At 39.7% G+C, this 16368-nt stretch overlaps 1 long non-coding RNA gene across 5 annotated transcripts in view; it reads right to left on the minus strand.

Annotated features, from left to right (window-relative positions):
- Positions 1-16368, minus strand: part of LOC105854155 — a 135287-nt gene that overhangs the window by 63106 nt on the left and 55813 nt on the right. For all 5 annotated transcript variants that reach the window (XR_001145869.1, XR_001145867.1, XR_001145868.1 and 2 more), the window contains exon 4: positions 7357-7432. This is a non-coding gene — a long non-coding RNA (uncharacterized LOC105854155). The remainder of the gene's footprint in view (positions 1-7356; positions 7433-16368) is intronic.

Genomic DNA, 16368 nt, shown 5'->3' on the forward strand with positions numbered 1-16368 from the left:
GGAAATAATAATGAACAACTATATACCAGAGACATTTTACGGGGGTGGAGTGGGGAATGGGATCAAAAATTGAGGGGGGAGAAGTGCATACGACTGTGGTGATGGCACATGGGTGATTTGGTGATGGGAAGCCCATGGAGATTACAACTGAGATGGAAAGGGCACAAAATGATGTAAAAATAGAATATTATAATAATAAAAAAAATTAAAGAGCCAAAGGAAAAGAAAAAATATATTTTTTCCACTTTTTTCATTCAAGTTTTGTTGTGACAAAAAAAGAATGTGAAAATTGAAATGGAAGCATGTGAGCTTTAGAGAATTCAATTTATGGTACGCACCACACTCTACACCCATTTATTGTCCTAACCCACACTAAGAGATTGGCATAGAGATCTGTATCTTTAAGAAGATGGTTATAATGTTTAATGATATTAAATAGCTGTGAAAATGTGACAACTCACTGGCATTTATTCTTCTCTCTAAAAAGATGCTTAAAAATCACCATAAGTATTTCTATTTCCTATTTTCAGTTAAACCACAACACTTTCTAAAGAATGGCCCGCCCAAGATGAAAAGACCACTTTAGTTCTAACAAACATCCATTTTCCTGAATTGTTTTACTAATGTATTCAATAGTGATAATTTTCTCTTGCTGTGGAAAATACACTGGTGCTATTCACACTCCAGCTTCATGGTTCCTCAGCTGAAAGTCAAAATATTTACAGAAGAAGTGTAAAGATGACTTACAATGTTTGCAGTATCTCCACTCCTCAGGTTTCTATGGAAGAATGAGCCTTCCATCTTAGATTAACCACCATGTCTTTTCTCACTGGCTAGAATTCAGATATTGATGTATACAGGGGCCAATTGGACAGAGTGTGGAGATGAGAAAAGTAAATTTTCATTCAGTTTTTAGAATCAGAGTCCAATGCACAGCATTTCATTGTCTTTAAGAATTTATCATACTGGATTAATAGTTCTTTATTGGCACTTACGGAAAGGTATCACCATATTTAGTGGGTAGATCTAATTTAGATCTAATGGGGAAAATTCCATTAGATCTAAAAGTATACTTTGCTTTAGTTCAGATTTTACCATGCTGGGTTTATGTGATAATAGGAAAGATATCTTGACTTCAGAGCTTTAATTTTCATCAAAAGAGAGAGAAGAATGTCTTCCTTCTGTATCTTTAAAATGAGCAAAGTATCCTGGCAATGAAGGAAGAACCTTGGCGATGATCAATTCAGCTAAGCAATGCAGAAAGTTACTCATCTTGTAAATAATACCTTTCGAAAAATGCAGCCCAAGTTCAAAAATGCAAATTGTCACTATCAGAATTACAAATTATTGTAATTCAATTTCCAGAGAACTAAAACACAGTCCTATCTTTCTGATTTTACCTTTTCTTTTCAATGCAATTTTCAATACAGACCACTAGAAACGTAAATTTCTTTAATTTCCTTAGCTTTGTTTCTTCGTTTCAAAATCAAACATATTGATACTGGTTGAAGTTCAATGAGTAGGCAGCCCACCCATACATGTACTGTTTTGATGTGCATTTCAATATTTTTTCATCTTGTTTAGAGATAGAATATCTCCAACATTCCACTTATCACTGGTATAGGTACTTTTCCCTGCTGTCCACTGTTTTTTATAAATCAGGCAAATTCAAGCACTACATCCCACTAATACGGATGACAGCAGGTAGAAGCACTATGTGAGAAAATGAAATGTCAGTTAATCATCTGATGAGCAAAAGCCAAAATCTGGGGGAGTTCAGGGTGCCAATAAATAATATATAAATGACAAGTGTTTTGAAAGCTAAAGCCATAAAAATTAAAGATTAGACTGCATTTGTGTATGCAGAAAAAACAAATATTAGGAAAAGAGATGAGACCTCTTCATCTTAAATAAGTTTCTTAAGAGGACAAGGAGGGTCAGGAATACTCTCCAAAACATAGAGAATACACAAAAGAATTACAGTTTCAGGAACTCAGTGTAGAAGCAATTTCAGCATGAGGAAGATTACTGAGAGGCAGATGCAGGGGGAAATTCTGATATACATTTCAAGAAGTTTCAATATATGTCTGGATAAAATTTCATTTGAAAGAAATAAGGATATCTATGGAAATTGTAAAAATTGGGGTGTGACTTGAAGGAGATTAGGACAGAAAGATAACTTGGGACCAGACAAGGAGAATTTCTATGCTTCTGAGGATAGTCTTCCCTTTTCTTTCAATTCTTTATAATCCATAAGTTTCTCATACATAGAAACTTTGAATTACTTTTCAGTACATGAATATTCTGGTATCTCTGGAATCAAAAAGCAATATGAGTTGCTTCTAAGGTAAAAGCAAAAAAAGGGACTTTTTATTCACGTAGATTTTGGAGAGAACCCCTCATGTAATACCTGTGGGCGCTTTTTCCTCCAAGTTTCAAACTCTTTTCTTCCCCACCAACCCCACCCCTGTCAATTCTGGCTAAAGTTTTGATGATTGGCTTAATCATCACAGAAAGGCATTATCCCTCCTCTCAAAGTAATAAAAAATAATTTGTGTTTCATGCTGTCTATAAGAAAAAGTGATGGAGCTCATACCAACCATTTTTTTTAATTGTGCAAATGCCAGTATCTTATTGTTACAGGAAGGATATAACAAAAAGGAGATAGAAAAAATGAAAAATCTTATTCCTGTGTTCAATTTTGATAGAAGTGAACATAATGAAAAATATAGCAACAGTCTTGAGCATTTGAAAGATTAAATGTTTCAACAGACCATCAACTGAACACATTTAGATTACTGTCTCTGAACTCCTTCTTGTATTACTTTTTTCAAATTGAGAGTGTGTGTCTCTGCTTGCATTTTGGGGGGTGCACATCAAAGGAAAAGCAGAGATTTAAACAAATCATCCCCTTTTCCTTTGACGATCAGTTTCCTTACCTCTACCTAGAAGAACTGAACTAGAGTTTACATGAATTTAGAATGGAAAGTAACATGTTCTACCCTTAGTTTATTGCCAGAAAAAAAAGATAATTTGGAATTATGGTAATTATTAATTACTGGTAATTATGCCCACACATAATGACACTCCCACAAATTTTCAGTGTACTAAGAAAACTCAGGCCCTCTCTGGCGGTGCATCGGGTTAAAGCACAGCACTGAAAGCTGGCTGCGCCCGCTTCAGTGTGAGTTTGATCACAACCCCGGAGGTGATCCACATGGCACAGCAGACCTCTCCTGACCTGCCTGCTGCACCCCTCAGCAGTGTACTTCATCAATCTGCCTGTTCTGCTCCCCACTCTGTCTTCTGGTGCTTCTCACCTCCCCTGCACCTCTAGTCTGTACCCAGTTCTGTGTACATAAATAAATAAACCTTTAAAACAACAACAAAAAAGAAAACTCAGCTTTTCTAAACGCGTATCTTCAATTATTCTACACGTTCCACAGAATTTTCCTTATTAGCACAGAGACAGGTAGTTATTCTATATTCTATATTCTAAAAATCTGCCATGGGGAGCTGATGAGTTAGAGTATGTCCAATCTACCCTCGCTCAGCTTGCTTGAGCATCCTGCCCTGGCCTTTCTCTCTGGTACATGGCCAACATGTCTTTTCTCTGTTCCCTATCTCCACCCAGGGGTTAGGGCTGCCCTCCAATTATCCTGAGTCACCAATGCCAATGTACATTTGTTAGCTGTACTCACTTCTATCAGCACAGCCACTTGACTCATTTCAGCTCAAGGACAAATATACCCCTTGCTCCCAGCAAGGAGCTTTCTAAGCAAGCCCACCAGCGTCATCAACAGGGGACTATATAAAACTGACTGAGACTTTGGTGCTAAGGAAGCACACAGAGATAGGAAACGGATATTCACTAAAAATGGTTAGCAGAAGGGGAAGGATTCTACTGTCTCCAGAAAGCTAGAAACTTCAGCAGTTGTTTGTGTAAGCAGCTAGTGCTGAGAAATCTGAGAAGCAGGTTTAAATCTGAAAAAGTATGTCAGTGGCTTCATCAGCCATTGTTTCTGCCTGGCTGTGAAGTTGCTTCCAGTAATGACCTGGGTAACATTTGGTCTGGATAGCTCCATTGTCCTCACTAAGAATACTCAGTAAAGCGACTTTCGCAGAATATTGTGAAATGATATGACTCAATGCCCACTAGTTCCCCGAAAATCTACAGAATTTCATGGCTCCTTAAAATGTTGTAATAATTTGTGATTTTTCAGAAGAGAGGGCCAAAGTCTCTAAAACATTCTAAGTATTCTAAGAGACAATAGCATTGTGACCTACCTAATGTCTTTTCACCACAGTGCCATGGGATCTAACAAACTGAGAGTAGAAACAAGTGGAGTCGGGGAGGAGGACTGGTTCCACTGATTCTACTTTGAAATGGTCAGCAATTTACCATGAGAATAGTCCTAACATAGCCAAACATGGACGAATCCTCTTTGAATTCTACATTCACTGTAGCTGAAGGGGACCAAGGAGACATAAATACAAAGGCTGAGTCAATACAAAACATGTATTTCTCCAAAATGTTTCCAGCAAAGTGAATTTTCTCCCAGGAATAGAAAGATCATCCATAAGAAATAACTGGGTTGTCAGGCCCTCTCTGGTGGCCCAGTGGGTTAAAGCACAGCACTGAAAATGAGCCGCAGCCACTTCAGTGTGAATTCTATCCCCTGCCCCGGAGGTGACCCACATGGCATAACAGACCCCTCCTGACCACCCACTGCTCCCCTCAGAAGTGTATTACGTTCATCTGCCTGTTCTGCTTCCCACTCTGTCTCTGGTGAATTCTCTCACTGCTCTTGCACCTCTGGCCTGTACCCCAGTTCTGTATGTCTAAATAAATAAATAAATCTTAAAAAGAAAGAAAAAATTGGGTTGTCGAAAAAGGTACAACATAATTTTTCTTTGAAAAACAGGTCATGATTTACCTGACAATCCAATGTGTTAATATATTAATAGATATCACCGTTATTTTTCTCCTCAACACAATGTTGATGAAAATGTAAAAAGTGAGGAGACATTCTGGGTTCATGCACTGACAGACACACAAAGATATCTGCTCTTCTTAAACTGATATACAACCCCATCCTTTTTTTGTTATACACAAAACTATTCCAAAGCTTACATGGATTGGCAAAGGCCTTTTGTTACACTGGAAAGAAAGAGTAAGGTGGTGGAGGGGGGTGCTAGGCTATACCACTTCAAGTGGTAGCACAAAGTTACGTCAGCCAAAACTGGACGTGAGGCAAAGGGCAGACACATAGATCAATGTAACAGAAGAAAGGACCCAGAAACAGAGGCATATGCTCTTCAGCATTTGAGTTTGAAGAAAAATACTCTTGAATCGATCAGATGATGGTGGCTCTTTGAAAAAGTCAGGAAGAGAACAGCCATGTTCTCATGCAGGTAGAGGAAGCAGGAAGCAGGAGGAGTTACAGAAAACAGCAACAGGTACAGCGCAGAGAGCCCAGTAGACAAGGAGCAAAAGAGAAAGGAAGAGAGAGAAAACGACTTTCACCTCTAAGTTCCAACTACTCCTAGACATTTCTCAGCCTTGTGTGTGTGCATACACACACACACACACATATAAATAAAAGAACTGGGGTGTAGGCCAGAGGTACAGGTGGTGAGAGGATTCACCAGAGACAGAGTGGGAGCAGACAGGTGTATCCACTGAAACACACAGGTAAGACAGAAGAGATTTGCTATGGTGTGTGGGTCAGCTCCCATGCTGGGGATCAAACTCATGCCATAGTGGTGATAACACTGAATCTTAATCCCTGCACCACTGGGGAGGCCCCAAGATACCTCATTCTTTCCTATGAATCCACTTTATCTTTGAGCTAATTAGAAAGGGTGGCACTCTCCACTCCTTCACTGTGGAAGGACATCCCTGTTGAGGGAAGTAACTTCCATGGCTTCCTGTGCTTTGTCAAAACCTCACAGGCAAGCTCTGTTGGCCAAGCATCTCATTTTCAGATTGCTGGAACATGGGCAATAGCAGTATTCTGTATGTTTGCTGTGCAGAAGCAAGAGAGAAGGCAGGCACAAACTTCTATAGAAATGATGATCCCATGACTAGTTTGAGGAGATGAGGAAAACTGGGATCTTTCAGAGTGCAAAGTGATCATGAAACAGAAAGGATTTATTTGGCTTGACTTCCATGAAAAATGGTCACTGACTTGTGTCCCTGAATGATGAAACATGAATATTGGGACTAAGGAATAATTTCTCTTGATAAATAAACCATTAAATACCATACCCAAAAACTAATTACAAAGGGGATCTGTTTGTGATTGCCAATGCCCCAGGCTACCAGCAATCACTTACAAAGACTGAACTACAACTCAGAAGTAATTCATCAAACTAAAAAATATACCAAGATTTACTGAGAATTTCGACTTCCAGGATGGCCTTTATGTTTCCTCACAGAGAATGACAGAACAGTGATATCAGGGGACAAAGAAAGATGATGTTCAGTTTTTGAATGAGATTCAGAATTCTAAGATGGCATATAAAGACTAGGGACATATAGAGAGGCAATAAATCCAGGGCTTTATAGACACAGGCATATGTGTCAGAGAATCGATGACCAGGACCAGACACTAGTTGTATGACCAAATCACTCTTGACAAGCCACATTTAGTTATTTTGAGGGACACAGTGGCAATACCCATTCCACAGGACAGCCCCAGCAGTGGACATTCAGGATAGCACTCTACACAACGGATTTACTCAACACTGGAAAGAGCCAATTGATGTTAATAGTGCTGTGTTTTGATTTTGTTATCTGTCATTTGGAAGTATTTTAGAGAAGGTTTATAGATATAGATGTTAAAGTACTACTTGTTAAAATTTCCTAACTCTATTTCAAAGGTATCAGATTTTTTCACTTTCCACATGAAGTCACATGAACACCACATGAAATAATTTACATGATTTAAATACTATATAAACATCAATAACTATCCATCATTTTTGTCTCTCTAAAGTAGCAGCAATGAGTTTGAAAAATTCTATTCTGACCAACTAATTTCCTTTCACATTTCTTTGCAAAATATAACATCTCAGCAATGGTTAGGTTTATGATAGAAATCTGCATTAGCAGAAGTAAGGATACAGATCAGTTCTATTTTTCAAGTCTTTGATAATGGGCTATAAACAACTACAGAACTTAAGACTTTGTAAAAAGAAATCAAAATGCATTGGATCACTGTACAGTATGCATTTGTTTCAAAAGTGTTATATAATGATCAATCTGTATTCTGCTAAGTATTGCTAGATAGCCAGGTAAATGCAACTTATTGTGCAATATTTAATTGAATTAAGCATAGCCATTTAACTCACCTACCATGCGTCCCAAGAATGCAAGGCAATTGAAATCCAGGTTTCCATTTGTTACAGTTCACTGCTATGAGTTTTCCTGCCAAACAAAATGAAATGAAAAGAGGTTACATAGTCAAGCCTTCTTTTATTTCTTAAAGCTCATCAATATGTAATCCCTGGCGAGTTCACTTTCTCAGTTTGTACACCAAGCCTTCACTCATGTGAGGATCACAGTTCAGTGAATTATGTAAAAGACCGCTTGCCATCACTCTCTCCCCTCCCGTCACCCAAAGGGTGATAATCTGAATTAGGCTGTCAATAGGCAACATCCCCCACCACCACCAACACACACAAAAAAGTTAAAGTAAAAAGCAGGGTGGGACAGTTTAAAGTGCGACAGAAATATTCAGAGTTGTTTGTTTTTGGCAGAAAAAATATATACATAGTTTGGAAAACAGGTAATATTGCCTAGGACTACAAACTTGGTGGTGGTGGTAGGAAGAACTTCAAAAAGATTTTATGTAGCAGGCTAATTGCAATAATAACTGTCCAGTCTCTTCTCACTAAATCAAGCAACCTCCCGGCCATTTCCTAAAATTAATCATCCAGGCCACATCTTGATCCTGTGTCAGCCCATCCAGTCCTCCTCCAGTCCATCCTGGTGCTCTTCACCTCCATTTAAGTTTCAAGTCTAGTTTGTTCCTGCAGTGCTCAAACCAGTATTGGGGGAGGCATTCAGCAAGGATGAAAGGGTCTGGGATTTTATAGAAGCTCATAGATTGTGAAGTACATGAGTTATGGAATGAAGAAATAAATGGGTGACTGATAGCAGATGGATGGGTAGACAAATAATGAATGAATGGATGGAGAGCTGGATAAACATTGGTGAATGAACAGTGAGCCTGACTCCAGCTGAATGAACTAGTCTGTAGTCCTACAAAAATCAAAACATAGGTCACTCAAAGTAAATACCCAACACCCTAAATTTTTAAAGGCTTCTTACTTTTATTGTTCTTCATATTCAGGGTACCAGAGAAAAATCGTTCTCTGGAAAATTATCAAAGAAGGAATGTGGGGGAAAAACACTTTTTTAATTCAAAAAACAGTGAACAATATACAAAGCTCTATACAAAGAGAGTAGAGATCAATTGATGTTATCATCAGTGCACTTAAACATAGCTTCTAAAAATGAGACACTGATGAAAAGGAGTTTAAAAGCAGTTCCCTTTACACCATTCTAAAGTAGTTGATGTTATTTCATTTTTTTCTCCTCTGAGCTTTCAAAATACTCATGCTGAGATACAGAGATTGTATTCAGTTTGTGAAATTAGTGACATAAAGCTTCTCCAGCCACCCCTATTATCTAGCACAGACGCTAAAGCAGAATTGAAATCCTATTATATATATTGCATTAAATTGGTTCCCAGCGGGGCATCTTAATTAAGATGTGCTTATTACCTGGGTCCAGATTAAGTGGCATGGACTGTATCACAGTCTTTATAATCAGACAGAAAACAGGGTTAGCCCAGGCCTGATTTGCTAATGAAGGCTAATGGCCCGTTGCCTTCATGGTACGATTGTGGTGGGGGACTTTTTAATACCACACCAGACACTGTTTTAATTTAACGCTAAGAATGCACATAACCTTATCGCCCTTTCTTAAGTAAATACTTGTAGGTTTTTTAGCATTACTCTCCTAAAGAGATCTGTGCTTCAGACCTTTACACCGTATACTACAGAAATTAGCAACATTGGGATTTTTTTCCTAATTGGACTCCTTTAATTGCTAATACCCCCCTAAACACCCATGACATCATGCTCCCACATACCCTGCAGATAAACTCTGCCAATCTTCACCTCCCTTTTCAATCTATCCAGAATTCTCAGAACATGAATCTAGGAGAGCCTAAGAAGCTATTTATGATCACAAGTCAAGGATGAATTGCTAGGATTCAAAATGGCTAAGAGATTGAGCTCCAAAGTTCCAAGCAGAAATATATGCCCTTCGTTATACAGGAGAATTTCTATCCATATACTTTTGTAGTTTTGCAATGTCCTTTAAAAAAAAAAAAGAACTTTACGGGAAGTCCTATCTTTCTACTGTGATAGGCATCTAGATGCAAAGGAAAGAAAGGAGCTAGCCCACTTGATTATAAAAAGTAAGAAAACTACCTGATGAAATTAAGCAGAAGCTCTCTCATCCAGATAAACCCCGCTGTTCCACTCCCATCGACCTGTAAATAAAATCCTCCTGAATTTCTCCCTTCAGTGCCTAGGAAACCCACATGAATTAAATATTCAACTGCGTAACAAAGATCCTAGGAAACAGTCCATCAAACACCTTTAAAATCAGCACTGCTCAAAGAGTCAGCATAGTTATATAAATATTTGATGAAGGGGACTCAGTTATTGGTGCTGCAATAATTATACAAATTGCAATGGTAATCCTCACTATCAATAATACCTTTAGCGGAAATGGCATTATATACTTCACTCAGGGAGAATAATAACAATATTAACACAGTACCGACATTTGGCAAGCCAGTAACTCCCAAGCTGGGCTCACTTGGCAATCAGGATAGCAAGGAACCTTAGCAAACACATATTTTTTTGGCTGTCGTTCAGTTACTGGAGTGTCAGAAAATATTTGGCATTTAATGCTATGCAAAGTGTTGTTCCCGTTTGATTGTTGTATACTATATAAGCCTTGGAGCATGACATGAAGTAATTTAACAACTGGAATAACAGGCATTTGGGACAAAACTAATTTCATAGGAAGGCTGATCACAGACACTCAACTTGTTCATAAAAATGTTACCTTGTCATATAATACAAAGTTGAAGATCAAGCTATGAAAGGAAAAATATAACCTCAATTCTTAGAACATGAAGTCTGTTTCTCATAATAGCGTCATCTTAGTCTAAATAGCAAGATGTGTCTCTATATTTCTTGCTGTCTCTCTCTGCCATTTCCAGGAAATGGGTAGCTGAGTTACTAAGCTTGCCAAAGCTTTAGTGAGATCTTCCCCACGCTCTTGTCTCACAGAACAGCTCTTCACTTCTTCCTGATCACCAATAAAAGGTGCCAAGGTATTCTTTTAGTGGGTTTTTTTTTTTTTTTTGGCATGGAAGAAATAAGGGGCAATGGGTGTTAGTTCAGGTTTATGGGAGGGTGAGATGATTCCCCAGAGACAGAGTGGGGAGCAAATCAGATGGATCTACTGAAATCCAACGCTGAGGGGAGCAGTGGGCAAGACAGGAGAGGTCTGCATTGCCATGTGGGTCAGCTTCCTGGCTGGGGATCAAACTCAGGCCTTAGTGGTGACAGTACTGAGACTTAACTCATAGGCCACCAGGGAGGCACCCAAAATATTCTTATCAGAATCTCTGACACAGTACCAAAATAAATAAATAAGCACACAAGTGAACAAGGCAGAATAAGAGACACTTTGGAAGATGAGTCTATTTTCTTTTCCTAGATAATTAATGCAGGATCTTCCCAGCAATTAAGTTGCTTTCTGTTTGTACATTTCCAAATTCACCCCCCTTTCGGATCTATTACAGAGGAGACATGTTCATTACATGTTCTCCCATGCTCACCCACTCCACAACTGCTCTTCAATAGCGCATCTTCTCTGCACTAACGGTGCTGCTTGTCACTGTCAGGGACTGTTCCTCTTTCACAGAACCATGACAGTGATAGAATCCTGCATCTTCTGCCTGGAGTTGAGCAGAGGATTGAGTGTGAGAAAAAGTCACACTTTCCTTTACTGCCTTTTTTTTTTTTTAAAGGCCTGCCAAGATATCAGAATTCAGTGAACTTTTGAAGGTGAGACCAGAACATGAGTTTCCAAATAAATTCTATTTTTGTAATAAATTTTCTTTTTTTTTTAAAGATTTATTTATGCATACAAGAACTGGGGCACAAGCCAGAGGTGCAAGGGGTGAGAGGACTCACCAGGGACAGAGTGGGGAGCAGAACAGGCAGATCTACTGAAATACACTGCAAAGGGGAGCAGTGGGCAGGTCAGGAGAGGTCTGCTGTGCCATGTCACAGGAAGGGATTGAACTTGTAGGCCTGGGATTAAACTTGTGCTGCAGTGGCTGAAGACAACTTCATAGTGCTGTGCTTTAACCTGTTGCACCAACAGGCAGGGTCCCAAAAATATTCTATCCCCACTCACAACCACCTAATTCATGCCAGCACCATCCTTGACCTTATTGCTATCGTCTTTTGCTTGGTCTTTCTACTGCTCCTGTTGCATCCTTGCTCTCGTTCAGCAATGAGCAGGATGTTAAAAGATGTATGCATTCAAAATATCACACATAAAACAAAATAAGCAACAGTGAAAATAAACTAAATTCATGGTATATAGTATATAAATATAGAATGCCTCTGTCTCCCAGTGCAAGGTACACATAAAGAGACAGGAACCAGGGTCTTGGTCTAATTTAATCCTTTGTATATTCCTGTCACTTTACCAGTTTCAGACACTATGTAGAACTTAAATATGCATTTGCTGAATTAATTTAATGATGGGCTATTGCTTACCTTTGTTTTCTGATCTCATTAAAAAGTTCTATATCTTGGGACCTCCCTAGTTGCACAACAGGTTAGAACACAGTCACTTCTGTGCAAATTCAATCCCCTGCCCTGGAGGTGACCCACATGGCGCAGCAGACCTCTCCTGACCGGCCCTCTGCCCCCTCAGCAGTGTACTTCATTGGTCTGCCTGTTCTGCTTCCCACTCTGTATTTGGTGAATCCTCTCACTCCCCCTGGCACCGCTGGCTTGTAACCCAGTACCCCAGTTCTGTATGCATAAATAATTTTTTTTTAAAAAAGAATAGTTTCATAATAAAAAAAAAAGTTCTGTATTTTATATTTAAGATTTTTATCTTATGACATCTTTCTCCCCAGTGTGAGGTTAACTGGCTCCTTAAAACAAAATGACACCTAGAACAAACTAAGAACACAATGGGATCTTTCTGCAGCACGATTCACTATGAGTTTTAGCAACATAGGCCTCAATACTCTGTCTTCAACTTTTCCTAAAAAGGGTAAATTTAAACAATTTGAAACCAACTCAAAGGGAAGGAAGAACCTAACTATCCCCTTATTTTGGAAAGTCACTTCTCTTCTAGGTAGAGTCTACTTTATCAACCTTCGTGGGCCTCCCTTGAGTCCTTAGAGACTCACACACACACACATCTACAAAACCTATGACACTTTCACTGCTTTTCCTGAGATGTAAAAAGCAAAATGAAGCCCTGTATGGATAGCCTATACATGTCTTTTTTTTCCATTTTTTTAAAAAAAGATTTATTTATTTATTCATACAGAACTGGGGTACAGGCCAGAGACTCTGGTGAGAGGCTTCACCAGAGACAGAGTGGGGAACAGATCCACGAAGTACACTGCTGAGGGGAGCAGCGGGCGGGTCAGGAGAGGTCTGCCACGCCATGTGGTCACCTCCCGGGCAGGCGGAATTGAACTCATGCGGAAGTGGCTTTAGCTTCTCAGTGCTGTGCTTTAACCCGCTGCGCCACCAGGGAGGGCCTTTTTTCATTTTTTTAACCAAAATTATCTGCCTTATCAAATTCAGTTAGGGAAAGGCATATCTTTCAATACAAATAGCTTCCCTGGTGGTCTAGTGGTTGGGATTCGGGCTCTCTCTCTCACAAATAGCCTATCATTTCCCCTCTGTCCTGTTTTTATGAGCTATCCAAATGGTTCTGTTCAAAGAGAGTTCACCTCCTACACAGCCGGTGGCAATGCAAACTGATCCAAACACTATGAAAAGCTGTGTGTTGGTTCCTCAGACTACTAAAAATGGAGCTGCTTTATGACCCGGCAATTCTACTCCTAGGTGTCTACCCAGAGGATACAAAAACATTATTTTTGTATGCACTCCTATGTTTATTTTAGCACAATTTATGAGAGCCAAAATCTAGAAGCAACCTAAATGCCCCAAAACAGACGACTGGATCAAGAAGATATGGTCTCTCTCTCTTCAGCAATTCAGCAATCAAAAAAGAGACACTTGTGCCATTGACAGCAACATGCATGGAGCTGGAGGGGATCATGCTCAGTACAGTAAGTCCGAAGAAAAAGAAAAATATCAGATGGTTTAATTTATAGGAGGAATACAGAAGAAATATAAAAGGAATCAGGCAAAAACAAGACAAAACTAGTAGGACAAGTATAAATCAGAGATATTCAGCAGGGGAGAGAGAGAGAGGGGTTCTAACAGGGGTGAAAAGAGCAGAAGAAATGATGGTGGTGGTTCACAGATGACATGATGGTGGGGAATTTTATTCAGACGATACCTGAGAGCAGACCAAACTATATAAAAATGCATAGTGATGTAAAATAAATATATAGATATAAAAATACAACAAAGGGGTGTTCAGTGCTTACATCAATGGGGAAATGTTCCATTGATAGTGTATAAATTATGTTTTGTTTCTTTTTCAGCATTGTATGATGTTTTGATAGCTCTCTTTGGGCCCTGCAGAGCCAAGGAGATAGTCCTCCTCCAAGGGCTATCAAATTCCTGAGGGTGATGAACAGCTAGCGTGGACGGTCAGTCAAGGCTGTGACCCACTCTCCTTCCTGTCTGCCTCATCTAACAGACCAACACCTTCCTCCACCCCTAAATAAATCCAGGTCAGGTACCAGACAATGAAGGACTTATGCATGAAAGCCTGCAAGAATAATACATTTTTTTTTTAAGTAGGGAGAAAGATAAAAATTATTCAAGCTTGTCAAACCTAAACTGTTGACACTGTCATTTTTTTACTGCTCCTGCAGAAACCCCCCAAACACCTATGACCTTGACTCCTCCTCACCCCACGCCACCCCTACTATCTCCCCTGCTTCTTCCTAAGCAAAGTTGGTTGGTCCACAATGAATTTTTCTCTCAATGGCACTGACCTTTCCATATCAATACACAGTTGCCTCCATTAACTAAAGTCTCATCACTCTAATACCAGATCCATGTGGATTACAGTGCCTATTTTAGGAAACACCTGACAGGTTCACTCAATACATTAGATCATATACATAGCAGACTGATTCCTAACTTGACCAGGAATTTAAAATAGATAGAGCTGCTCTGGTTGCAGTGGGCTGGACGGTGTTTCTGCTGTAACCTTAAAGGACCACTTTGCAAGAGAGGAAGTTGGCACAACATTCAAGTGTGATTCGTAATACTGGTTTTCAAAGTCTCTTCCCCCGACTCCTCACATGCATCCATGTCCTTTTCTCGATATACCTTTACCAGGTGCATCGAGAGAAAATTCATGGTCTCTGAATCATGGACTTCATTTCCTATATCTACTTTTTGTCTTTAAGAGCACCTTTCTATGGCCCATTAATTCCACTTTTGACACCTTAAAATAAGATAAAAAAAAAATCAAGAACTTAGTTCTCTTGTGTAGTCATCGAGTCTTTCAGGTGATTGATGGAAGGACAGAACTATTCATATGTGCCTGGCAGAAATCAGGTTTGTGCTCCAAGAACCAGCAGATTGAAAGTCAGGAAGGGCTCTGTGATTCATGACAGGAGGTGGTAGGTGCTTGAAAGAATGAGAGAAAAATAAAAGTGGGAAAACATGGAGGTGGGCACTGATGGAGAGCTTGGAGATGTGGGGGTTCTAAGAACTGTAAGAGTTAATCAATCACTTACAGAATTAAACACTTTTTTTTTTCAAGAGTCCTTGTGAATAAAACTTACTGTTATTACTCCAGGTTTTCTAGCAGCCACAATATTATTCATTGTTCAATTGTGACTTGGGGAAACAAATAGAATTTAATTATCCAAGAGCCATGTCTGGATAGCACTAAACATTTTCTTATATTGCTGATTCTTCCTATTAGCTTTTAAAAATCTGCATGGAAATGTAGCTTGACAGATGTGCTAACACAGATAGATGTCACATCACACTCTGGGTTCTGCTGTCATTGCTGTTGTGGAGGAATACAAACACAGTTCTATGTGACTGATGTCCCAAGCATTTGGTATTCAGGGATCTAATGGGTTTCATAGCAGACAGACTTTTATTTAAGACTTTCTGCTGGCTTGTTTTACTCTTTCATGATGAATACATGGTACAGACTTGCTAGTTTTGAGACAGAGCCTTCTTGACCATGGGACAATATTAGGCAAAATTATCCTTCAACCTAAGTAACCTGACAATATATTCCTGGGAAAAGATTCTGCAACAGAGAGTTGCAAGAGGTTAAGACATGAAAGGAAGTGATGGAGGCTGAATTGGGCAGAAAGAAGGGGACAGAGAAGTTGCCAACTGAGACCTTAAAAGATTCTAGAGTACTCAGAAACTGGATTCTCTCTTTAGGGATGTCCCATGCTGAGAAGGGTAACAAACATTTCCACTTCTGAATTGCCCTGAGGATTACCTGTGTTGAAAAGTGGGAGGTGTGTGGAGACATACAACTGTGAGCTGCTTGAGACAGTAATGCCTCAAGATAGGTATTTGATTTTTTTTTAAATATTTATTTATTTATACATACAGAACTGGAGTACGGGCCAGGGGTGCAGGGTGGTAAGAGGAGTCACCAGAGACAGAGTGGGGAGCAGAATAGGCAGTTAGACTGCAATACACTGCTGAGGGGAGCATCAGGCCATGTGGGTCAGCTCCCTGGCCAGGGATTGAACTCTTGCCTTAGCAGTTGATAGCTTTGCAGTGCTGTGTTTTAACCCACTGAGCCACAGGGAGGGACAGGATTGGATGTTTTGACCTGAAGAGAGATCTAAACAGCACACTGTAGTATCTACTGTACTCAGCCTGGATCTGGAAATATGGATTCAAAAAAGTGAGTGCAATAAGAATGCACATAAGAGGCCCTCCCTGGTGGCGCAGTGGGTTAAAGCACTGCACTAAGTAGCTTAAGCCACTTCCCCATGAGTTCGATCCCCGCAACAGACCTCTCCTGACCCGCCCGCTGCTCCCCTCAGCAGTGTACTTCGTCAATCTGCCTGTTCTGCTCCCCACTCTGTCTCTGGTGAAGCC

Source organism: Condylura cristata, unplaced genomic scaffold (assembly GCF_000260355.1).
Source record: "Condylura cristata isolate star-nosed mole 26May11 unplaced genomic scaffold, ConCri1.0 scaffold00028, whole genome shotgun sequence".
Lineage (NCBI taxonomy): Eukaryota > Metazoa > Chordata > Mammalia > Eulipotyphla > Talpidae > Condylura > Condylura cristata.